General features: G+C 45.7%; 1 protein-coding gene across 3 annotated transcripts in view; it reads right to left on the bottom strand.

Annotated features, from left to right (window-relative positions):
- The window catches only part of LOC135205603 (uncharacterized), a 330,266-nt gene extending 310,622 nt beyond the window's left edge, over window positions 1–19,644 (bottom strand). For 2 of the 3 annotated variants that reach the window (XM_064236376.1, XM_064236378.1), the window contains exon 1: window positions 19,498–19,644. The gene's annotated coding sequence lies outside the window, so the exon portion shown is untranslated. Of the gene's footprint in view, window positions 1–18,621; window positions 19,228–19,497 lie in introns of those variants that run through there. The other variant, XM_064236377.1, reaches the window with a different exon arrangement.
- Between the last annotated feature and the right edge of the window lie 5,277 nt (window positions 19,645–24,921).

Here is a 24,921-nt window from a genome sequence, read left to right as displayed (position 1 = left end):
TGACGTCTTGATGACGCTTCGCGTCTGGAAGACGCTCCGCTCTCTAAGGGCGTCCTACTCGGCGTCACAATCTTGGACGAAGCGTCATGTCTAAGATCCGTTTGAAATGACGCTTCACTTCTAAAAGACGTCTTTCGTTTCTCTTGTCTTAAAACACTCTCGTCAGCCCCCAGGTTCCTAAGTTCTTCCGAACTCGAAAGCTCCTGCCAGACGTTTAGGCAGTTTCACATTTGTTCTGACGGCTTCTCTTCGAGGCAAAGGTGGAGAGAGGACGAGACTTCTTGATTGGAAGCGTCACGTCCTTCCGACGGGGCGCTAAAACTCCCACAAGAGAAGACAGTTGTTCCTGAACCGCCATAATGATCTTTCTTGACGCTTCTCCCACGTCTAGTGCATGACGCCTTTCGTCATCACTCGGGGAAGAAGCATGACGGGGTACTTCCTCATAAGCGTCAGGTGACGCTGACGCCACCTTCGCTTTCTTAATAGCAGACGGGGCGTCATCTGAGAAGCGCTCTGGGCTCGAATCAATGTCTTGCTTCATATGACGCTTCATCGGTCTCGATAAGTTCGACTCCTTCCACCCTCGTTTAGGTAGGGAGAGGGAGAGGACGAGAAACACTCGCGAAGGACGCTTTTTCTATAGCGCCCTTGAGCTGGCTGCCATGAAGCAGAGCTAGCTGAAGGGACGTCTGGACCGTTGGGGATTCCCACGACCTCCTTAAGGCTTTCGACTTTCCTTCTCCTCTGGGCATGGGAGCTTGGAAGAGGTCTAGGCCTGGGAGCGCCGCAGGGACGATCAAACGCCCCCTCCACAACACTGATAGAACTCACTTCACTAAAATGTTCACTATCACTAGCCTTACCTTTCGAGTCAGCCATCTTGGACTTCATGTCTCTAATAGTCGCTTTCAGATTGGCGATCTCCGATGCGAATCCGAAAAAACACTCTGAGAATGAGATATATAGGGAGAATCTACATCCGTAGGGTTAGAATTATCCGTGAAAGGCTCAATAGGCCTTGAACTCACACCTTTCAGTCGTCTAACTCTATCCCTCTCTAACTTCTTCAAATAAGAAGTCAAAGTCTTCCACTCTTCTGCATTCAAACCCTCGCATTCCTTACAAGTGTTAAAAGCAGAACACTGAACCCCCCTACATTTACGGCATACAGTGTGAGGATCAACCGAAGCTTTCGGTAACCTCACCCTGCAGCCTACATTCACACCCACATTCTCACCCTCACATTAGAATCAGACATACTGAGAAAAAATCCAAAAGAGTTATTCCAAAAACAGTCCACAGTAGCGAATGCCAAAACACGATCCAAATACGTCACCAAAAAGCCGAAAAACGTTGATCAAAGGTTGGTTGAAAAATGAATCTAAGTCAGGAGGTAATAAACAACAATGTTGATACCACCGGCGACAGAGAAAATATGATAGAAAACGGGGATGGTTCCTAGTCCTGCCGCCCAGGGCAGGCAGGTAGATCACCTGACCTACCTGTTTAGGCGAGTGGCGCGAAAATTTGAATTTCTGTCGGGGACGACGGAGTCTTAGCTATGTATATATCTGACAGGTAAGTTGATTGTATGAAAATGATATTGTTATGATACAATAAAGTTTCATACATACTTACCTGGCAGATATATACTTAGCTAAGACTCCGTCGTCCCCGACAGAAATTCAAATTTCGCGCCACTCGCTACAGGTAGGTCAGGTGATCTACCAGCCTGCCTTGGGCGGCAGGACTAGGAACCATTCCCGTTTTCTATCATATTTTCTCTCTTCCACCTGTCTCCTGCGGGGAGGCTGGGTGGGCCATAATCGTATATATCTGCCAGGTAAGTATGTATGAAACTTTATTGTATCAACAATATCATTTTCATACAATCAACTTACCTGTCAGATATATACTTAGCTGATTGGCACCCTTTGGTGGAGGGTAAGAGACAGCTAATTCTGGAATAGACAGGTAAACAACATATGTTGTAGGTATAAATAAAACCTTGATTCCTACCTGATAGGTGGTAGACTTCGTGGGTGTTTGCCCAGTAGTCTGCATCACCTCAAGAAACTTTAGCGAGATATATGATCTATGGCCAAGAGTTCTTGTGGGTCTGCCGATGGGGTCTTATCCGCTTACTCGGCAGAGCCTGAAGGGACTTTGTCAATGGGTGCTGATCCACTTATATGACAATACACCTTATGAAGGAGCATTCAACCAATCCCGACCACCTGATCCTAACCACATGTTAGAAATAAAGATTGTTCCGAGTTATCCCCCGAACTCTTCACAACAACCATAACTCAAAAACACAATACGCACACATACATAAATTTCAAAAAAAAATTTATACTCATCTAATAAGATATCACAAGAGTTTCTTACTGAACAACAGTGACTGGCCGCCAATGCGACACCAAGCCCTTTTTGTTAGAAGACTCTAGAACATATCTAAAAAGAAGGTAAGTATACTTAAGGATTGGTGTTGGCTCCCATACCCAGGATCGTATCCGCAGACACGAAAGGACCCAGAGAAAAACATTTCTCATAGGTCACACGAACGTCTCTCAAGTAATGAGATGCAAATACTGAGTTGCATCTCCAAAATGTCGTATATAAGATGTTTTTAAGTGACATATTCTTTTGAAACGAGAGAGACGTCGCTACTGCTCTCACTTCATGAGCTTTCACTCTCAACAGTCGAAACTCTTCGTCAGGACAGATCTTATGCGCGTCTGTAATGACGTTTCTCACAAAGAATGCAAGAGTATTCTTGGACATCAGTCTTGTGGGGTCTTTTACCGCGCACCAAAGACCTTGTCTAGAGCCCCCCATCTGGTGTTTTCTCTGAAGGTAGAACTTTAGAGCTCTTACAGGACATAGAGACCTCTCTGCTTTCTCTGCTACGAGACTCGATAATCCTTTAACCTGCGAAGGACTTAGGCCAGGGATTCGTGGGATTCTCGTTTTTAGCTAAAAACAAGGTTTTAAACGAGCAAATAGCTGAGTCTCCCTTGAATCCTACTCTATCCTCCAGAGCATGTAATTCACTAATTCTCTTTGCTGTAGCTAAAGATAATAGGAATAAGCATTTCCTAGTGATGTCTCGAAACGACGCCAGATGAGGAGGTTCGAACCTTTCGGATGACAGGAACTTGAGTACTACATCTAGGTTCCAGTTAGGAGGAACCGGTTCCTTAGACTTCGTAGTCTCAAAGGATCTTTATGAGATCGTGGGAGATCCTTGTTATCTGCCAGATCTAATCCTCTATTCCTGAAGACTGCCGACAAAGCATACTTCTGTATCCCTTTATTGTGGATACAGATAGATGAGATTCTTCTCTCAGGAACAGCAGGAAATCAGCAATTTCCGCTACAGAGGTAGTGGAGGAGGACAACTTCTTAGATTTGCACCACCTTCTAAAAACCTCCCACTTGGACTGATATACTTGTCTAGTGGAGGTTCTGCGGGCTCTCGCGATCGCGCTTGCAACTTTACGAGAAAACCCTCTCGCTCTGACGAGTCTTTCGATAGTCGAAAGGCAGTCAGAGCGAGAGCGGGGAGGTTGGTTTTTTTGATGATACCTCTGGAAGTGTGGTTGTTTGAGAAGATCCATCCTTCTTGGGAGGGATCTGGGAAAATCTACCATCCACTCCACCACCTCCGTGAACCAGTTTTGTGCCGGCCAAAAGGGGGCTATCAATGTCATCCTCGTCCCCTTTGAAGCCACAAATTTTTTCAGAACTAGTCCCAGGATTTTGAAAGGAGGAAAAGCGTAGACGTCTATGTGAGACCAGTCTAGTAGGAAGGCGTCGACTATCAGAGCTCTGGGGTCTTCCACGACCGAGCAAAAGACTCCCAGCCTTTTGGAGAGGAATGTGGCGAAGAGATCCACATGAGGGGTCCCCCAAAGAGACCAGAGATCTTGACACACATCTTTGTGTAGGGTCCACTCTGTGTGAAGACCTGGTTCCTCCTGCTGAGCCTGTCCGCCCTTACGTTCCTTTCTCCTTGAATGAACCTTGTAAGCAGGAGATGCTCCTCTGACTTCCGAGAGCCAGAGATCTTCTTGCAAGTCCGTAGAGGAACAATGAGTGAGTCCCCTCCTTGTTTCTGAATGTAGGCAAGTGCTGTGGTGTTGTCCACATTTACTTGAACTACTTTGGTTTGACACAAGAGGTTCTAGACTCTTCAGAGCAGGTGTACGGCGAAGAGCTCTTTGCAGTTTATGTGCCAAGACACCTGCGCTGCTTCCCAGGTGCCTGACACTTCCTTCGAGCCTAATGTTGCTCCCCAACCTTTCTCCGACGCGTCGGAGTACAACACTAGGATTGGGTTCTGGATTGGTTTTCAGGGAGATTCCTTTCTTCTACCTTCAGAGGGGGCAACCTCCATTCCAAGTGCGGTCTCATCTCCACTGGAATGGGAAAGGCGTCTGAAAGATGTCCGGTCTTCCAACTCCCAAGACCTCTTGAGGAAGAATTGAAGTGGACGTAAATGAAGTCTTCCTAGTGGGAAGAACTGTTCCAGCGAGGAAAGGGTCCCTAGAAGGCTCAGCCATTCCCTCGCCGAAGTCTGTTCCTTCCCTAAGAAGAGAGAGACTTTCTGCAAGCCTTTTGCGATTCTCTCTTGCGAAGGAAATACTCGAAAACCCCGAGAATCCATCTGAATCCCCAGATAGACTAAGTTCTGTCTGGGGGTCAGCTGTGACTTCTCGAGGTTTACGAGTAATCCCCACGACCCGATCAGGTTTAGTGTCAACGTAAGGTCCTCCAAACACTGTCTCTCTGATCTGGCCCTGATGAGCCAGTCGTCCAGATACAGAGAGATATTTACACCTTTGAGGTGAAGAAACCATTCCGCCACATTCTTCATCAGGCTTGTGAAGACCTGAGGAGCTGTGGAAAGGCCGAAACACAAGGCTCTGAACTGAAAGATCCTTCCCCCCGTCATGAAACGGAGGTACTTCTTCAATGAAGGGTGGATCGGGACGTGAAAATAGGCGTCCTGGAGATCCAGAGACACCATCCAATCTCCTTGGCGCATAGCCCCAAGGACTGAGGCCGAAGTCTCCATAGAGAACTTCTCCTTCTGAACAAATTTGTTCAGAGCGCTGACGTCTAGTACCGGTCTCCAGCCTCCCGAGGCCTTCGCAACCAGAAAAAGGCGATTGTTCTATCGCTCTCTTGTCCCACATCTGATCCACCATCAGTCGAAGAGTATCCCTCAGCACAGGATCCTTGTAGTTGGCTGACAGTTCCCGCGGAGTTGAAGTCAGGGGAGACTGTCCAGGAAAGGGATAAGATATCCTTTCCTTATCACAGACATTGATGAGGCATCTGTGTTGATACGTGCCCAGGACTCCACAAATCCCAGGAGCCTGGCACCTACTGGTGTTTGGAGGAGAGAAGCATCACTTTCCCTTCTTAAAGGGACGGAAGGCAGACCTACCTCTTCTCAGGGAGCCCTCCTTCTTGAGGGTGCTCTGGAGGTAGGGCCACCTCGAAAGGGCTGAACCGACGTACTCGGTCCTTTCTTTTCCACCGCAGTCGCAGGTTTCTTCTTCCTTGATGACTGGGTAAGAAGGTCTTGAGTCGCCTTCTCAGTTAATAAACGAGAAATGTCTTTCACTAACTGAGAAGGAAACAAAATGTCCGATAATGGAGAGTACAATAGTGCTGCCCTTTGAGAGTGGGAGACTGCTTTAGTCAAAAAAGCACTGAAGACTGTCCTCTTCTTAAGAAGTCCCGCTCCAAATAAAGAGGAGATCTCAAACGAGCCATCCTGTACCGCCTTGTCAATACATGACAGAATACACAGGAGAACTTCTGGGTCGAGTCCTTCAGAATCATGGGCCTTCTTGGACATCACCCCAAGGGACCAATCTAAGAAGTTGAAAACTTCTAATACATGGAAGAGTCCCTTGAGATGATCCAGTTCTGAAATGCCCCAAGTCACACGGGCAGAGTTCAATCCTTGCCTTCGTGACGCATCGACTAAAGTCGAAAAGTCCGCTTCCGCCGAAGACGGAAGAGAAATACCCATATTCTCTCCCGTCTGATACCAAATGCCCCGTTTACCAGTGAGTCTCGCTGGGGGCATGCAGAAGACCGTTCTGACCAACTCCTTCTTCGAATCCATCCACGAATTCAAAGACTGAAGAGCCCTCTTCATAGAAATGGTGGGCTTCATTCTTAGAAAAGATGAAGACTTCTTCGCCTTTGCGCTCGAGAACAGAGAGCGCGGAGAAGGAGGAGCGGCAGGGGTTAAAGTGTCTCCGTATTCTTCAAGAAGCAGGGCTGTCAATACTTTGTAGCTTGATAGTCCTTCTCTTCCACGATACTCGTCTTCCGAGTTTTCCTCCAACTCGGGGTCTAGAGGAGACTCCGTAGACAAATCAGGACGTCTTTCCTCTGGGGGAGACAAACTCCTGATAGGAGAGGGACTAAGGGAATGATAATCCCTCCTTTTGAAAGTTTGAGCTTTGTGAGAAGCTTCCTTCTTGGTTGGCGCCAAAAGCCTAGGCTTCTCCCCATAAAAGGATGATGCCTCGCGCTTGGATGACGCCTCTCGTCCGCCGAGCGTCCTGGCTGACGACTCGCGCTTGGCTGACTCCTGACGTCTGGATGACGCCTCGCGCCTGGAAGACGTCTCGCTCTCAACTGGCGTCCTGGCTGGCACCAAAACCTTGGCTGGAGCCTCGCGCTTATATGACGCTCTGTATGACGCCTCGCGCCTGTAAGACGCCTCACGTCTATCTGGCGTCACGTCTCTGACATAAGGCTCTCTCGATCTCGATCTAGAAAGCAAAACTTCTTCAGCATGTTTGGAAGACGAAGCTTCATGTCTGAAAGACGCCTCGCGTTTGGCAGGAGAGAGAGGACGAGACTTTTTGATTGGAAGAGAAACGTCTTTCTTACGAGGAGGATCTCTCGCCAAAACTCCCACTAATGAGGCTAGCTGTTCTTGTACAGCAAGGAGAATTTTCCTTGAAGCTTCTCCCACGTCATCTTCAATCGGGGGAGAAGTCGAAGGCAAGCGGTCCGCTACGTCCATGTAGGGAGACGTTGACGCAACCATCGCCTTTTTGATAGAAGAGGGAGCTTCATCTAAGAAGCGCTCCGGGCTTGAATTCAAATCAGGTTCTCTCAAATGCCGTTTCAGTGGCCTAGAAAGGTCCGAATCCTTCCACCCTCGTTTAGGTGAAGGAGAGGGAGAGGAAGAGAAACACTCTCGCAGGATGCTTTTTCTATAGCGGCCCTGAGCAGCCTGAAGCGAAACAGAGCCTGCTGAAGGGACGTCTGACCGTTGGGGATTCCCCACGACCTCCTTAAGGCTTCGACTTTTCCCGTCTCCTCTGGGCATGGGAGCTTGGAAGAGGTCTAGGCCTGGGAGCGTCGCAGGGACGATCAAACGCCCCCTCCACAACACTGGGAGCACTCACTTCACTGAACATTTCACTTTCACTATCCTTACCTTGTAAGACCGCCATTTTGGACTTCATCTTATGGATAGTAGCCTTCAGATCGGCGATTTCAGACGCCGATTCTGAAAGTAAAGCTTGTGAAGTCGACATAGAGGGAGAATCAAAATCATCAAGGTTAGATATAGGGTCAATAAAAGGCTCAATAGGCCTTGTGCTCACACTCTTCAAACGTCTAACCCTATCCCTCTCTAACTTCCTCAAATAAGAAGTTAGAGTCTTCCATTCTTCTGCATTTAATCCCTCACATTCATGACAGGTATTAGTAGAAAAACATTCAAACCCCCTACATTTACGACATACAGTGTGAGGATCAACCGAAGCCTTCGGTATCCTCACCCTGCAGCCTACATTCACACACATTCTCACACTCACATTTGAGTCAGACATACTGAGAAAAATCAAAAAGCAAGTCCAAATTCAGTCCACAGTAGCGAATGCCAAAAACCACGATCCAGATAGGTCACCAAAAAGCCGAGAAACGATGATCAAAAGGTTGAAATAAGAATCTAAGTCAGGAGGTAATAACAACAATGTTGATACCACCGGCGACAGAGAAAATATGATAGAAAATGGGAATGGTTCCTAGTCCTGCCGCCCAAGGCAGGCCGGTAGATCACCTGACCTACCTGTAACGAGTGGCGCGAAATTTGAATTTCTGTCGGGGACGACGGAGTCTTAGCTAAGTATATATCTGACAGGTAAGTTAATTGTATGAAAATGATATTTTAATGATAAAATGACAATTTGTCCAAAATTGCATTTTTCCTAACTATACAAACCTGAGGTCCTTTTACAATAGGAAGGTAACTAGCGGCAGCTGGAGGGTCGTAAGCTTTCGAACAAGGGAGTTCGGTAGGTAACTGCTTGTCCGACAGTGCGCGCGCCGCACGCCTGGGAGGTGATGAATCACTTTTGCTTTAGGCCCAAGGAGAACCTGCAGAGTGAGGGGTGGCATGAGGTGGGACTATATGTAAAAGGACCTCAGGTTTGTATAGTTAGGAAAAATGTAATTTTGGACAAATTGTCATTTGTTCCGACACGGGATACAAACCTTTCGGTCCTTTTACAATAGGAAGACTCACTTCTTGGTGGGAGGAATCTGAGTCTTTTGTGAACAGACTGGTGTTCGCCCAACCTTGGAATGCCTCCCTGGTCGGAGGGATCCAAGCCTCCGTCCGATTGATCAGGGTGTGCACCGCAGGATCAATGGTCAGACCTCTGGACCAAGTACTAAGAGAGAGGCAAGCGTATCTCTTCGTACCAGCAAGCAAGAACTTGTTCCTGTTTGCAAGAGGCAACATAAAGTTATGGGTTTGTCCCTTGTTGGCTTCCACTTTCCCCCCCTTGTTGGGGGATGTGGTGGATATTCGCTCCCATCCCTAGTGAAAAGGATAGGATGGGGCTCTGTCGAGTAGCTCACCTGCATCTCGTCCTTATCCACCAAGGTGACGACTGTATCTCTATACCCACAGGTAGAGGGGGAGAAAAAGATGGGAAGAGGAGCCAGTCACACTCTCATTCACTCATCCATTCTTATAGTCACACCAGGACTCGATGCTGTTCAGCCTGCGAGGGTCTGGGTTAGCTACAAAACGTGTTGAGCAGCCACCACGGGTCCCAAGGAAAACGATCCAAGGACCTGTGGGCAATATCCAAAAGGTAGAAGGTGGTGCCAGTGGTCTGGTTGTACCAGACCCCTGCCTTCAGTACCTACGCCACGGAGAAGTTCTTGAGGAACGCGAGGGAGTGTACTTCTTCTAGGTCATCCTGGTGCTGACAAAGAGGCTTCAACACTCAGCCTGGGGTGTCGAGTTTCTTCAGATAGCGCCGTCGCGCCCTCACAGGACAGAGCAGCATCTCCTTCGCATCGAAGGCGGTGAAGTCCATTAGGGAGGGGATTGTGAAGGACTCTAACCGATCGTCAGGGACCGAAGGGTTGTGAGTCTTCGCTACGAAGTCCGGTACGAAATCGAGCGTCACGGATCCCCATCCCCTGGATGCTTGACTTCGCAGGAAAAGTCATGCAGTTACCTCAGAGGAAAAGAAGGGAATAGTCGCATGACCTATCCCTCTTCTCGACTTCGGTGATGTCCAGTACCCATACTGGTCTATTCGTCTGCAGCGAAGTGTCTCGCATTCCCCTATCCACATTCAGTGAAGTTCTTCTTCTCGGTAGTGGATAGGACATCGACACTCCATGGTGGGTGTCGATGGTATGGGTACTGGGACAAGCCGTTAGGACGAAAAAAAGATTGAACTGGAACAACTGAACTAAGTCCACAGCGAAGTTCGTAACTGACTCGAGCGCTCTGACAGCTGCCGACTGACTGCGTTCGGTAGGAGGCAAGTTGTCCAAGTATCCGAGCAAGTCATGTGACCTTCGCCCTAAAAGGGTTATGCCGAGAGATTAAACAAATCGTATTTGTTCGTCACCGATGCCAGACGGCGAGGTGATGATTCTCTTAAGGCATGTGCCCAACAGGCGAAAGTCAATTGCCTTCTAGAGACCGAGGTCCCTGATGGCAAGACATCTCATAGTATAGTTGAATCTCAGCTAAGGAGAAACAACACTATGTGCCGTTGAAGACAAAGGTGGACAGAAAATGCAACCTACGTCTTCAAAGCCGAATCGAGAGAAGGATTCTCAAGATTCTGAACCTGTGCTTACAAATGACTGAAAACGCTAACCGCTATTTCATTGCTGTCCAGTGAGGAGTCGTAGTTGCGATGAAAGCGGAGCGTTTTTCAGTAATGAAGAGACAGGGAAGTACTGCCTGAAGAACTGCTTCTCATGGGCTGAACATTTGGAAGTAGAGCTGTCAGGTCAGGGAGTAGGCGATGTCTTCTGATACATCTGTTAATTCGGGGTGAACAATGAACAATTGCACACCTACGAATAAGAGATATTTTGAAGACAAACTCAGATGTCTGAAGAAATCATTCCGCATTATCGCAGTGCGATGCAGCGGGAGACTAGTACAGACTTCTGTTACCGTGCGGTAAACAGAAAGATGAAAGAGTCCAAGAGATATCTCTGTTGAAAATTCTTGCAATGTCGAAGGCGATGAAATCAAACGTCACAGCAGTAGATGGTCCTTCATGTATGCGAGAATCCCCGTTAATCAGAGACCTAAGTCCGTGATTGTTGGGCAGAGATATGGTTCGGTAGTCAATCAAGCAGGGGAGAGAGACATAACCGACCGTGCATCTCGGAGAGCCAGCTGGTACTGAGCTGCTATCAGGCAGTTCAATACACAGTAGCTCTCGCTCGCTGACTTGTCATCCTGAGTTGCCAGGTAATCCATTCCACGAAGGAATGCGTTCGGCTAGAACCATCGAGCACAAAAAAAATATGCTTGAGCAATTATATTTAAACGAAACAGATTTCGGTAAATACAAAAGCTGATTTGGTGTTGTCGTGACAATACCAAGTATCTAAAATCGAAACTGGTAACTGCTGGGAGGTTGCAGGCAGCCCCGAGTTGCAGTTCAATTAAGATACAATTCGTCTTGGTCACAATCCGTAGAGTTAACTACGGTATGCGCCTACCCCCTGGACAATTCAACTGTTTAACAGAATCATGTCGCGAGGGTAATATACGTAGTATATTTGTAGGTTCTGTACAACGACCTCCATCCTAAATTCTTTTCCCCTTGAGGAATGAGAATAAGGATTGGAGATCGACCGCCTTCGTTCTCTAGTCAAGAGAGTGAAGGAGAAGTCTTCTCCGAAGGAAAGCTTCAATGGTGAACAGAATACCGAAGAAGACAGTTCAAGCCAAACTGGATGTTCCCATCCGTTCTTCTCTATTCCAGGTTGGCCGTCTACTGTAAGATATTCTTCTTGCACCAGCAGTCTTCTTCCAAATGCTAGAAATTCCAGGAATTCGAGCATTCGGCGAGGTTCCCGATTATCATGGTAACAATTATCAGGGATTCTCGTCTCGCTCACCTTGGACCATGGTCTCGCCTAAGTGTTTGGAGATCGTAAAAAAAAAAACTCGAACACTCTGAGACTGCTAGAAATTCCGCCGAATTCTAAGCACTCTGCGAAACCCCCACCGAATTCGTCAAACGATTATCGGCTGGTGGTCCTCTCGATTCCCGTAGAAATCGAGGATGGGGCAGGATCCTTCCTCAACGACCGGGGCTTACGTCAGGTAGGACCCGAAGGTCCCCCCGGTAGCGCAGTCCCCAACGTGGGATCCTACAGAGAAATCTCTGTAGGAAATCTCTGTAGGATCCCTCCCCTTTCCCTCGTAGCCGTAAGGAGAGAGGGAATGGGGGAGGAATTGGATACTCGCTCGCCTTCCCAGTGGAACTAGCAGTTGGAGAAGAGTAGGAGCAGCCATCGCCTCAAAGCGATGGCCTCTCAGTGTCTGGGAAAACGTATCGTCAGGAGAAAATGTTTTCCCCGAGGAGGGTTACGAACTCGCACTGTAGGTAAGGGTCTGCCGCCACTGTGAACGTCATCTGGGTGGGGCTGATCGACACCTGACAGGAGAGAGCCGATACCGTCCTTCGACTCATTCCAGTCCTCGCCGAGGTCGAAACCTCTCAGGAGGACCGAAGGGGTATTCAAATACAGTGTCTGAAGACACGTAGAAACGCTGCTGTCACAGTAGAGGAGGTGGAAGTAGCTTGTTCGACCGGCCAGACCTGAGAGAGCCTTCTTGTCCGGAGACGAGAGAGACTACCTGGTTCAACACAGTCAGCAAGCTCCAATCGCGGGAGACCCACCGTCGGTTTGGGTTCCCTCTTCGGGCCCCAAAACGACTCTAGCCGAGACGTGGGCTCTGCTGGTGGGAGCGGCGATCCTTCCCCTAGGTCGTTGTGCTGACGAATCAGCGCCATAACTTAGGCAAAGTTCCTCTGGATCTCTGAAGTCACAGCATCTTGCGGAGTAGGACCGTCAAGCCCCTCGAGAACCTACCCCTTCAGGAGGGGGAACAGCGACAGCCCTCTCGGTCTCCTCCTACCACTTGCGCGTACATCCTGGTCGGTCCGAAGATCGTGCCTGGTACATACGGCGTCATGACGGGATCACTCAGCTGTGCCTCGCTCTTCCCGGTGTAAACCGAGGAAGTTGAAGGCACGGGAGAGGAAGACCTGACACTCCCCTTCGCTCGCTGGCTGAACCAGCGGGCTTGGAGGACTGCAGGCGATCGCCAACCGTGGTGGGGATCGAGCTGCAGGCCTAGTCGAGTCGTTTCCCTGGGGGGAACGGCTGGACCGAGAACAGTGGCCTCGATCTCGTGTGGCAGGGGAACTGCTGCTAGTTGCTGTACCCGTTCGCTCCCTGTGGGAGCGACGCCGGCGATCGGGGGGACCTCTTCCTTGCCTCAGCCTGTGGCCGGTCAGAGACCGTCACGTCAACCCGGGTAGCCAGCCGGTCGCTACGAGAGCGAGAGCTGGCCTGGTGGGAGGTGCCTGAGCGGCTCTCACCAACCTTCCACTCCGTGCCATGAAACTGCCACCGAGTGAGCTCTGGCGCCTGATTCTTGGCTGCACGGTCACTGGTAGGTGACGGTACACTCGGTATCTCTCGCGGACGAGAGGCCGAGACGGAACCTGGTGTAGTGGCAGAGCCCCTGACACCAGGCGAGGAAGTACCGGTGTTAGCCAGTACCCCTCTGGTCCCCGTAGTCTTCTTCCTTGCGGAAGAAGAGACGGGCCCCGCTCCCGAAGGAGCAGGAGGACCAGCGGAAGAAGCCCCCCGTCCCGAGGTGAGACGGGTCCCGAGAAGCTCCCGAGGGAGACTTCTTAGGAGGGGAGGAGGCAACCTTCTTCCTCGACTGTGAAGCCTTGGAAGTCGAAGGGGAAGAGGCGGCAGCCGACGACAACGAAGATGAAGATGACGACGACACCTTCCTCTTCTTCGTCAGCTTCCTCAGGACAGACGTAAGATCTGCCATCCAGGGCGGAGCCGGGGCTGCTGTAGCCGAAGCAACAGGGCCCGGACACACCTGTACAGACAGACCAAAGTCTGGGGCAGCACCATCACGAACAGGGACGACGTCAGCAGGTATGGGCATCTCAGGAACAGCAGGGACAGCCAGCACAGCATCGGTAGGTACGGCAGGCAGCACCGGTAACACAGGAGGTGGAGCAGCAGCCAGCGACATCCTGGTACCGGCGGCAGGTCCAGGGGCGAGCTCTAGGGCAGTGTAAGTCTGGTCGTGGCAGCGCGGCAACCCTGAGCGGCGGCGGCACGCCCCCCCCTCGGTAAGGCGAACGGCCCTGCACAGCGGCTGTAGGCGAGACTGAAACCACGTGAGGCGAGTACACCAGGAGAGGAGGGGCGGCGTACCCTTGAGTCGACAAGGTCGTTGTCACCGCTACATGGGTGACCACAGCAGGCCCAGGCAGATAAAGCAGCAGCCCCTGGACACTAGGCACGCCCTGCAGACCGAAGGACGCCCTCACCTGACCAAGGTCATCCCTCGTGGCAGCAGCACCTGGGGAAGCAACAGTAGAGTGATTAGGGGGGGAGTCCCCTCGCGCAAGGGGGGGGGACCCCCACCCCGAACAAACGGAAGACCCCGAATACAATTGTACGTCGGGGCACCGAGTGCCCTCCTCCACGCTCAACAGATCGACGACGAGAAGGACCTGGATACCAACTCCCCCCCCCCCCCCCCCCCAAAAGGGAAGGGCCATCCGCGGGAGCTGAGCACGGGGGGGAGGGGGGGGGGGCAGGAAGAAGACAAAGAATCAGTTACCAAGGGAGTCGCGGGAGAGCTTCCGACAACTTGGCAGGCCCTCGCTTCCCCCACCCCCGCACAGCACCCACTGCACCCAAAACTAATATACGACACGGCCCGAGAGCAATCGTGCCCTTGGCACCGAGTGCAAGGGCATAAGGATCAATGCCCAGTCTGAGCGGAATCTTGATCCATAATGAATATTGATGCAATCAATAATAATAAGATATAAAAAATGAAAAAGAATCCTGCATTACGATTTCACTTTCACACTAAATAAAGGACTCGGGTCGAGCGCATTCGCGCCATCGGCACCGAGCACAAGGGGAAAGGATCCATTCCCGGTTATGAGCGGAAACCTTGATCCATGATGAATTGACACAAAATAAAGTGCTCGTGCCGAGTGCATTCGTGCCCTCGGCACCGAGCGCACAGGGCAAAAATATAAATGAAAAAGATACTTACTTACAATTTTCACTCACACATTTCCACCCAAAATACACGGCTCGGCGCGAGCGCACTCCCGCCCTCGGCACCGAGCACACAAAATACGATGATCATTCTGGGAAACTTTGAATTTCCAACACTTACGCCCTTCAATCCCTGCAGTCGTCGGTACAGGAGGGCATAGAGAACTCGTGATCCAAAACAAATCACTTCAATGTAATTGAATAAAGAAAAGTGAATAATTGTACTTACAATTTTCAGTCACACAATGTAAACAGAAAAAGAAACACAACTATACGAAAAGCAAACGACGAAAAAGCGGGCAGAGAGCGAAGATAAACACGTCTATCCACCAGCGGGCCGAAAGCAAAAGTGGTTCTTCACCTCCCAGTCGCGCGGCGCGCGCACTGTCGGACAAGCAGTTAACTACCGAACTCCCTTGTTCGAAAGCTTACGACCATCCAGCTGCCACTAGGTAGTTACCTTCCTATTGTAAAAGGACCGAAAGGTTTGTATTCCGTGTCGGAACAATTTCCTCTTTTAACAACTTTCTGGTCATTGCAAATTCTGCCCCATTAATTTCTTATGGTGCGAAAATAGACAGAAGCCCAGGGAGCAAAAGCGATTGCGTCACACTACGGTGGTAATCCAACAGTAAAACATCTTCATATATCCAAAAAGTAAATAATAAAGATATAGGTATATGCACATTACGATCATAACAATTACATGAACAGCTGATAACAATCTGCAAGAATAACAGGTAAACTGTTCTGCAAGAAAGTTGAGTATAGCAATTCATTTACAATAGGTACAAAAGTCATGATGTCGTGACATCATAATACATGACTTAAAAAAACGTTCTAATTCCGAAAAATAATTACTTAAATTTGAGTCAGAATCGAGTTACTTTTTCAATAACGAATATTTTCAAATTAATCATCATATAGGGTAAATCACCACGGCAGGCCAACCCTCATCACGGTGGACGGGTCTTATTCACTCGATATTTAATTGGTGAAACAAGAATACAATTGCAACTCTAAGCATACCATTTAAAAGACTGAAGTTTCGTCAACATAATGTGATATATGAAAGCCCCACACGAACTAAAATAAGCATGTGAGCTCTTCGTAAAATATGTTTTCAAGGCAGTTTTGAAATCCAATATGGCGGCTACGTTTTTCATGGAAGGTTCTGATCAGTGATGGCCACCATCTTTCCCCAGCCTTCCCAGCACTCATTTGAACAATGTTAGCGTATATATGTAACGTTTATTGATCTTACTCAAGATTGCAGTTGTAATCAGCACAATAAAACAACATTTTGTTGCCTATATTAGTGAAATATGACTTGTTAATTCGGTATGGTTTGAACTGAATTCATTCTTACCTTGTAATCGGTGGTTTTTATCCTTACTGCCATCACAACTGAAACTCCACAGTGCTTATTTGATTGTTATTATACACATTTTGGTCTCAGTTCACTCGACATTGCACTTTAAACCCGTTGCTGTTCCTGGTTTCTAAGCACGCGCGCCATAAACACAGTTATGAACAGCAGACGACGAAACTGCAAAGTTTTATTCCCTAAACTGTTTACTTTACTCGTTATTTAGTTTAAATTTACTTTATTATTTAAAAATTTTGATTTAATTCATGTATATTATCCCTTTTTTGCAACCAAATTACCCCGAAAAATTACAGATATTTCTAAAGTAGATACAATCAAATGTTTCTAACGTTTTCGTACATCTGGCTGCCGAAAACCATAGAGGAACGACTACGGAAAAGTGCATAGAGGAACGACTACGGAAAAGTGAATTATATACATGTTTTTTTTTTTTTTGCTTTTTTGTTTTTGCTAGCACTTTTCATTGATTTAAGTCTATATTAGTATTTGAAATTTCTTTAATAATCGTATGCCAGAAATAAATGTAACCTTTAATGTTTGCATGCTTTAATGTTTGCATGCTAAGAATGGCAAAAATCATCGTTGCCACATTAGTGGAGGCTTCACACATACGCCGTTCCATTATTATAAACTGTTTCCATGAATTGTAGTTGTCATAGTAATGCAATAATGATAAAAATTGCTTTAATATTTATGTATATATACTTCCAATACATAGCCTAATTTCACCAATTTCAATGTTGTGTGTGTAGTCTTATACCCAGTTTGGAGGGTCAACACATACCGAATGCAACAGAGAGAGAGAGAGAGAGAGAGAGAGAAAGGAAGGCGGAGGAACGAAGAAGAAAAGAGAGTAGCGGTGGAGGGGGGGGGAGAGGGTAGGTGGAGCTTTATACGCGTGTTCGTATCCATTTCTGCATAATGGAGTTTTTGGTCTCTTGGTACAAGGACAAGTTGTCGTTATTCTTTACGATTAGTGATTCACGATACCCTTATAAATTACGGCACTGGGTGTAATGCACTAGTAGCAAAATCTCGTTCTGTTACGAGTGTTCGTTACAGAAATAGGTATTGCCAAAAACGTGCTTGCACTGTCTCTGAAACCCATAGTAGACATGCTGCTTAGTTGTCAATCAAGTTTTTATAACCAGTATTTTTTACAAGCTAGCTATTGAATGAATTTGTCTCAGTCAAAACATATGCCTCTCAATGCTAACTTTCCTCTTTAACGATTTTCTGGTCATTGCAAATTCGGCCCCATAATTTCTTATGGTGCGAAAACAGACAGAGGCCCAGGGACCGAAAACGATTGTGTCACACTACGGCGGTAATCCAGCAGTTAAACATCTTCATATATCCAAAAAGTAAATAATAAAAGATATATATGCGCATTACGATTATAACAATTACATGAATAGCTGATAAACAATCTGCATGAACTAGAACTGGTAAACTGTTCTGCAAGACAGTTGAGTATAGCAATTATTTACAATAGGCTAGGTACGAAAGTCAAGATGTCGTGACGTCATAATACAAACTTAAAAGAACGTTCTAATTCCGAAAAATAATTACTTAAATTTGAGTCAGAGTCGAGTTACTTTTTCAATAACGAATATTTTCAAATTAATCATCATAAATATGTAAAATATTGATGTTTTACTACTTATTTAAAAATTAGCTAAGAGCACACTTCTCGTCATCTTCTACCAAAACAGCTGTTTACTCCTGGCTTGTTTGTTGGTGAGAAATCGTGTTTCGATTGTTGTGATGAAAGTGCTCCAGCGTCTGTGGGTACAAGTGGTGTGCGGATTTATCACAGGAAATGGAAAGTTTTGTTGACACAAGCGACTCCGTAAACATCGAGATGGCGTCAATCTTCTAAACATTTTTAGTTGTAAGTAAAAATTTCTAAAGCGTTTTGGTGAGATTTCCACTGCCGTGAACGCCATTTTCAATACCCTCTGTTTAAATCTTAAAATTTGGCCTTAATTTCTAACTTTGGAGAAAATACTTACTTTGAAAGGAGAGTAGAGGCCTTTAGCTCCGTTTCTCACCAACAACAAGTCGCGACTGATGCCCATCTCGGGTGTCAGGACGCGTTATAATGTACTTTTTCGGAGGGTGGCAAGCGTTGATTGTAGGTGGCCTGGTTGGCCTGCCGTGGTGATCTACCCTATAGGGTATGTAAAATATTGATGTTTTACTAGCCTATTTATTTAAATAATTATCTAGTGAACGCTTCGTCGTCGTCTTCTACCAAAACAGTTGTTTACTTAAAAACGTTGTGGCCAGGGACCGTCTTCCGATTGTTGTGATGAAAGTGCCCCAGCATCTATGGGTACAAGTGGTCTGCGGATTTAGCCTATCACAGGAAAGGGAAGTTTGTTGACACAACTGGCTCCGCAACATCGAGATGGCGTCAATCTTCTAAGTCATTTAACTGTAAGTAAAAATTTCAAAAGCGTTTTGGTGAAGTTTGCACTGCGTTGGCCACCCTTTTCACTACCCTGTTTAAAGCTTTAAATTTGGCCTTAATTTTCAACTTTGGAGAAAATACTTACTTCGAAAGGAGAGTAGAGATCTTCAGCTGCGTCTCTCACCAACAACAACTCCTGACTGATGACCATCTCCAGTGTCAGGATGCGTTATAGGCTAAGTACTTTTTCGGAGGGTGTCCAGCCGTGACCGTCGGTGTGTTGGGCCAGTCCATGCGGTTGTTTACCCTATTCACGATGTCACGTTGAGGAGCTCCAGGAATGGTGAAGCAACCTTGGCAAGGTCAGGTCACAGCATCCTAGGACAAGGTTAGGTTTGGGTATAATAGTAGCCTAGTACCCGTTAGAAGCATCTAGCAGGGTTACGCATGCCACGACCAGCTGGAGTGCCATAAAGAGCCTATGAATCCACCCCTGGCGCAGATCTTCCAAGGGTTGGAAAGCCCTGGGGACAAGACAGTGCCCAGCATCCACAAATAACTGGGTAGGTAGGTTGTAGGCTACCTGTTTGACCAGCTTCTGATTGATTGATCGATTGATTATGAAATTTAGGTCTTTGAGCTGGTTTACAGCAGGCAGCCACAAAAATACTATAGGTAGTAGCAGCAGGTAGCCTAAGCAACGGCCAAGAAACTCGCGCACTTGGACCTTCCACTCTGGTGGCATTGGGGACTACCTATACTAGGCTAGACCTCACTGGCTACCCCACCCCTACGATAAGTCGGTCAAGTATCTAGGTAGGTAGTGGTACCAGGCTACAGGATTGCTAGCTACCTAAATATCAAAGCAGTGGGGCGTCGAACAAATCAAAATAGTACCAGGATGGTAGGTACCTAGGTACTAACTGGAGGAACCTAGGCTTCCCGAAGGAGACTTCTTCAACAGCACCACAGCCTAACCAAAATACAGACATTTTGCACCAATACAACTTAGAAGCCTTACCTTTTGAGGTAAAATATGTTTGGCACCAAATACGATCGAATTTGCGTATCACTTTACATAATATATCAATGATACGTTAATACACTTTTGGCGCCATGCGTCATATTGCTTAACTAACAATTGCAACGTTACCAAGGGGAAAACATTGGTATCAGGCAAACAAGCTCGGGAAATCGCTACTTTTTCTCCACAATTCGCTACATTTTCTTTGTTTTATGAAATGGAACATTACACTACACTACACACACCACACACACACACACACCACACACACACACACACACACACACACACACACACACACACACACACACACATATATATATATATATATATATATATATATATATATATATATATATATATATATATATATATAGCTTTATTGTGAAACATATGTTGCATGTGGCCAGGAAACCTGCCGAATTAGTCCGGTGAAAAAATAAAATGAAATAAAATAAAATAAAATAAAAATAATGGGCATCATCCAAAGTTTCTCTTTTCTATTCATCTGGAGACAAAACTGATGGTGATGTAGTGGTTTCGCCGATGTAAAATGCTGAACCGTTTGTTGCCAGTAGCTACTATTCCTAATTTTTTTTGACACCTGGGAATATCGTAGAATGCCAGCTTATTAATTTTTTTCAGTGTTTTACAGTGAGAACAGAGTTATTCAAATTCAAGCAGCCTATTTCCTAATTCCGTTTTTGTCATAATAGCTTGGCTGAACGGTCTCTTCATACTCTGCATTTGATTGAGATAAAATAATGTTTACTACCCATAACCAGGGTATGAAGTTCTTAGAAATAATTATTAACAAATGTACCTCGCTCTTTCCGACTCAAAAATTATATCTTTACAAATAGTATAGTGTGTATTGACTAATATGATAATTCATAATTTAACAAGGGTTTATTTCAGAAAGTTTATATCTTACTTTCAAAATCCACAAAAAATCCGCTAAAATCATTCAAAATCCGCTAAAGAGTCTTCGAATCAGCTAGAATGGCTTTTCCGCTAAGTCGGCTTTACCAAATGGCTTTATTTCCTAATAATCTTCATGAATTTAACACTGCAAAATTTAATTCAGCTGGGAGGATCATTCAAAGCAAAAATGAGCGTCCTAGAAAAAAAAAATTGAAACGGAGGATTTTAAAGGAAAACACGATGACAGTCAATATGAGTAAAAAATGGGAAAAAATAGGCCGAAGAATACTTAATAAGAGACTTGGTGAAGGAAAGGCCTGAGAAAGCATATTACAGACGATAACAAAGTACACATAGTAGCGTCAAATCATTTGAACAATTAAAGAGAAGAAAAAGGTGTGAGGTCGCAATGAGACAGAACTGAGTATTACTAATTTATTATGTTGTTTTAGGTTTAGCTGACCTTTTGCCAGCACGGGCTCTTACGTAATTTATTACGTTGTCGTTAGAGATTAAGCTGGCCTTATGCCAGCACGGGCTCTTGCTCGTGGAGCAGCCAGTGGGTAATTTATTGTTGTTTTAGATTTAGTTGGCCTTATGCCAGCACAGGCTCTTGAATTTATTATGCTATTTGTGAGGAATTCCTCTCACAACGATTTTATTTTCTAATATTTTTGAGTAATCACTTGTTTCCATGCTATTTGTCTTTTATTATAGTTATTAGTGTCTGTCTCATAAGAAATTATTGATTGATTTTTACTGCGTATTGCCGTCTGTCAGGTAATCGACAGACAGGAACTATGTTACTGTATTTGTATTCATGTGAAAACCAAATGTATTCGCATGCCCATATATTTTATAAAGATATGTACGTCTACATTGCATGACATGATAAGGGTGAAAGAACCACATCTATTCGAGAATGACACTCTTAACATTATTTTATCTGATTTTGCTCATGTTCTAGTACGTAGTATCTGTGGTGCGGTTAGCACCGAAAAGATGGTTTTACACAAAGACGAAGTCTTTTGACATAACGTCGGTAGACGTTTTAGTAACGAAGTATAATTACTGTTTTAGTTATGATGATTCATTTGTCTTTATGTATGTGAAATTGTTCTTGGTGAATGTATTGCGCATATTACGTATGGTAAGAGTTGGTGTCATTGGGTCTTGTTTGTGCCTCTCGCCAGAGAAGCCATTAGGAGAGCACGGGCTCTTACGTAATTTATTACGTTGTCGTTAGAGATTAAGCTGGCCTTATGCCAGCACGGGCTCTTGCTCGTGGAGCAGCCAGTGGGTAATTTATTGTTGTTTTAGATTTAGTTGGCCTTATGCCAGCACAGGCTCTTGAATTTATTATGCTATTTGTGAGGAATTCCTCTCACAACGATTTTATTTTCTAATATTTTTGAGTAATCACTTGTTTCCATGCTATTTGTCTTTTATTATAGTTATTAGTGTCTGTCTCATAAGAAATTATTGATTTGATTTTCAACTGCGTATTGCCGTCTGTCAGGTAATCGACAGACAGGAAACTATGTTACTGTATTTGTATTCATGTGAAAACCAAATGTATTCGCATGCCCATATATTTTATAAAGATATGTACGTCTACATTGCATGACATGATAAGGGTGAAAGAACCACATCTATTCGAGAATGACACTCTTAACATTATTTTATCTGATTTTGCTATGTTCTAGTACGTAGTATCTGTGGTGCGGTTAGCACCGAAAAGATGGTTTTACACAAAGACGAAGTCTTTTGACATAACGTCGGTAGACGTTTTAGTAACGAAGTATAATTACTGTTTTAGTTATGATGATTCATTTGTCTTTATGTATGTGAAATTGTTCTTGGTGAATGTATTGCGCATATTACGTATGGTAAGAGTTGGTGTCATTGGGTCATTGTTTGTGCCTCTCGCCAGAGAAGCATTAGGAGAGGTCAAAAGATCGGGAGGGGAAAAGAAGGTAGTAGTTCGCCCTCTGAACGCTCCTTTGCGTGCCTCTCTAGGGTGTGTTATGCGTATGTGCGTAGTACACTGTATGGGCATGATATCGCCCAAAACTGTATTGACACACACCACCAATTAATTCACTACATTTAATAAATATGTTGAAGTTGCACACTATTATATTTGGAATTTATTTTTGACAACGAAGTTGATAATTATTGTAGAGTTTTTTATGTTCATGAAAACCTTGTACGTCAGTTCTACATTCGTGGTAATTGAATAACTTGTCTCTTTTCCCCAACAAAACCCGAATGCAGGACGGAACGGACAGCTTCTTGGCTCAACTTTTGAGGTGACCTGTTATCTAGTGTTGTGTAGTGATGTGTGTGTGGATTTAGAAAGGGCGATTGCCCTGATTCTTTTAATTTTGTCGTAATTTGGTTCATTTGAGTGCCATTGATTTACAATTCCCCTTGAGTGATTAATTTCATTTGTCACTTATGTGTTGTTACTCTTTGATATGTTTAACTTTTAGTTATTAAATTAATTTTAACTTTACGTTTATCAAATGCGTTTCAATATCCTTCGATTTTATTTCATTTTTCCTATGTTTCAGTTTTGTGGATGGTGAATATGAATTGATCTGATAAACCTTTATTGTGTTCATATCTTAAGGTTATGCAAATAACTTAGAAACGAGATAACACAGCGGTCCTCTAAGGTCTGAAAATCAACCTGTGAGTACTCGCAACATTTAGAGAGAGAGAGAGAGAGAGAGAGAGAGAGAGAGAGAGAGAGAGAGAGAGAGAGAGAGAGAGAGAGAGAGAGAGGCACGTACCTCTCGTCGTATCTCGTGTAGCGATTTATGATCTGAGTTCATGTCTACAAGGACTGCTCAGTAAGTGAAAGTACTTAATTGTGCTACTATTCATTAATGATATTGGTGTGTTATCCTCGTTAATAATGAATTGGGTTGAGAGATATCTCCCCGTAATTTAGAAACCGCAAAGGGAGTTTTGTGGAGTTGTTACGTAAGGCTTTAAGCGGTTTTTGACCAAGTAACAACGTTAAGCATATAATACAGTCCACTATAAGTCCATCTTTTTCGCCACACTATTGTTTGAGATTAAGCTGGCCTTCTGCCAGCACGGGCTCTTGCTCCTAGAGCAGCCCGTAGGATAGAATATGTTACTTGGTCACACGGCAGTATACATAGCAGTGTGCAGACAGAAACGGAGTGCCCGACCCCAAATCTCGTGACCCGCACACAGACAGACGAGAATTTGTGTTTCTCAGCAGTTAATAAAATGACAATAGCAAAAGACATAATGGACATACATTGATGAATTATATATCGGCGGAAAGACCAGAAAATTCTACATACAAATATGTACAGTGATACTTGCTGCTTAGCTAGATGAGATACAAGATCGTGTGTGTAAAGGTCTTTACAAAGGTCTTTACAAGTTAGATGAGATACAAGGTTGTAATTAGTGGGTAAAAAAAAAGTCTTTACAAGTACTCCACCCACAAGACAATTATTAATGATTAATGATGAATAACTGGAAGATTTGCACAGTTGATCATGATATCTTGTTGGTATCAGGAGCTGTCCCCGAGTTCTTGATATTTTGTGGTTATGGGGTGGTCTTGACTGTTGAGTCGTCCGACATGCCTGCCAGGATGTCGTCCTTCGTCCGGCCCCTAGGATGACCTCGACCTCGTCTCGGAATGTTGATTTCTTTGCTTGAGGTCTACTTTTGTGGAGGAATTATCGGACGTCTGCCAGTCTCCTCCTGGGTTTAGTTATCCATCAGGAAGGCTGCCTTGAATCCGTCGACGGTTACTCAGTTTTCCTGCCCATGGATGTCGAGTAGGTAAGCCTTTGAGTTTCTTGCGATGGCATGGTATGGGCCTCCGTATGGTTTGGACAGGGGTGGGTGGCAGATGTCCTCCCTCAGGAAGATGTGTATGCAGCCTCCTAGGCCTTCTGGGCTGTAGTTATGTGTCCTGTCCGTGAAAGTCTTAAGGGAGGGCACAAACTTCTATGCTACTTCTCTTAGTCTTCTAAGCGGCATACTTCCACTTCAGTGCGGTGAGTGCAGTGCGGTAAGCTGGCATTTCAGGGTCTGCGGCTTGTTCATTCGCTAGGTCCTTGTAGTCAATGCCCAGGTGGACTGAATTTACTTCAATCCTTGACAGGCTACCAGGTTCTTCTTCCTGGGGACGTAGTTGATGGTTCACCCAAATTCGGATATAGCGGAAAAGTGCCGCTGCTGTCTTGCTGACCATGCGTCTCCCACTTTCATGAAAGCATGTACCACAGGCTTGTGGTCTGTCAGGATGATGAAGGGGCTGCTGTATAGGAGGTATTTGAAGTGTTGCATGACCTGGTAGAGTGCCAGCAGTTCCCTGTCAAATGCACTGTAGCGGGTCTCCGGCGGCTTCAATTTGCACTATCTGCTCTAGTACAGCTCCGCAGGTGACGCTGCTGGCACCCGTGGTAAGTCTCATGGTGGTGGTGGGGTCCTGGTAGG

This window comes from Macrobrachium nipponense, chromosome 24, assembly GCF_015104395.2.
Source record: "Macrobrachium nipponense isolate FS-2020 chromosome 24, ASM1510439v2, whole genome shotgun sequence".
In the NCBI taxonomy this organism is placed as follows: Eukaryota; Metazoa; Arthropoda; class Malacostraca; order Decapoda; family Palaemonidae; genus Macrobrachium; species Macrobrachium nipponense.
The sequence above is the reverse complement of the archived record's forward strand: the minus strand, read 5'-3'. Positions and strand labels throughout refer to the sequence as shown.